This window comes from Athene noctua, chromosome 7, assembly GCF_965140245.1.
Source record: "Athene noctua chromosome 7, bAthNoc1.hap1.1, whole genome shotgun sequence".
Lineage (NCBI taxonomy): Eukaryota > Metazoa > Chordata > Aves > Strigiformes > Strigidae > Athene > Athene noctua.
The window spans coordinates 29,672,165-29,674,101 of NC_134043.1; positions in this window are offsets into that span (position 1 = coordinate 29,672,165).

A 1,937-nucleotide genomic window follows, 5' to 3' on the forward strand; every position below is an offset into this window, starting at 1 on the left:
GTCATATTTCCTATCTTTAGAGACAACTGAGTAGCATATTTATCCATTGGTTTTGTTGAACTCTGCTTGTAGAGGATGGGTTTACTTCCAGTTATCAAAAAAACCCACTGTAAAATGGATGTCTGGTGAAGGTCCAGGCCCCTTGTCCTATATATCAGTTCACAGCTGTCTTACAAAAGATTACCAAGAACGGCAAGAACAGCTCATGTGGATATAAGTTTTAAAAGATCAGCCATGCTTCTGGAAGGGCATGTTTCTCTGAAAGAAGATACCCCAGAAATCCCATTCTTTTATCATCTGGCAAGACTAAAAATCAGAAATCAAGCCCGAGCTCCATCCATACCTCGTTTCCCAGGAGAGGCTTAGCTTGTAACACTTCTCTCTCCCATTTTGTCATCCAGGCACCCAGACCCCCAACTCAGCTGGGCTTGAGACCAGGTTGAACCTTCTGAAAACACAAAACTCACCTTGTTCTTCGTGTTCCTGCTCCTAATTTTCATCCCGTGCATGCATGGTCACCACAGGCACTGGTGAACTTCATATGACATTATCTGGCCCTAGAACATGTGACAGTGTCTGTGTGAGTGGCTCTGGGTTAGTTTTTTTGCTTTTTCTTTTGCATGAGTTCATAAGAATTGGGAGCCTTTATGCGTGGTTGGATGATGGAGGGAAGAGCTGTGGGCAGGTAGGTTTAATTGCCCTTCTCAAAGCAGAGGATTGCTGGAAGCTGGTGGTGGCTGGGTCTGAACTGCTACAAAATTCAAGAAACTGCTTTGAAAGAGGAAAAAGTAAAGTCTTTCTTTGCTGGTACATACACCACCTAGCTGGGGAAGGAGAGTTTCCCTAAAGAGATGCAGTACCCAGGCCAAAGTAATACTTGAAATTTATTCTGTGGACCTGCACCTGGGACATTTCCCACACAGTGGTTTTCTGGCTAAGCCAGAAGTTTTGTGGGGTATGACACTGCTGAGCACTGGCATTTTTCGCATTTTCATTGTACAGCAGGCCACATCTTCCCAAGTTTATGCAACCTCCTTACCCTTTTGGAGAAGAAAGTATTCAGATCTGGGCCCCAGTGTTGGAGCTCCTGGCCGGACCTGGAACAGGGTCTTTGTTCTGATGTTAATTAGTATCTATTGACCCCCTCTGCTGTTCAGATGCAGTGGGGCGTGCACAAACTTGCAAATACGCTTACATAAGGAGCAGCCCAACTGATGTCTGGCTCCTGCCAATAAATTAATTGCTTTTGCCAGGACTGCATCTCCTCTGGAAGAAGAAATCAATTCCTGGCTTCCAGTGAAGATCATGCTTTCCTGATACCCAAGCACAACATCGCATCTGTAATCATCACCTTTTCTGCACAAAATTCATCCGAGTTTGGATTCAAAATCCTTTTCTGGCTCTGTTCATAGAGTTTAATGTAATCTTTGTTTCAAGTGAGTTACTAGGGTGGATAATTCCCTCCACCCATGGGCAAGCGCAGTGTCTGAGAGGCAGGGAGGCTGGTCCCACCAGGCAGAATAGTTTTCCTCTTCGGTCTTGACATCTTGCTCACTGTTTAGATACCTGTCAGGGGAAAAAATTATGGTTAGTATTGATATTTGCTCTGATGAAGTTGAGAAACAGGTTTCTTTTAATATCCAAGGTCTGGGGAATTCCTGCTTAGACACACAGGGAGTGTTTACTGAGCAAGAAAACAGCTTTGGTAGCTGGATTATCGCAATATATATCCCTTCAGGTATGTGATGTGTTTAGCATTGTTCTTAAAATCCTGTCAAACCATCTTTTCTTGCTAACTGTAAATGAGGGAAGCACTGTATCCTAATTAAGCTGTTTGCTACAAGCAAAGCTCAGCTTCCCAAATTGCTGTCAGAGCGGTTAGCAAATGTGGGAAGCTGGTCTCCGGTGTGGCTGTACTGGTGGGGGGAAACCAGACG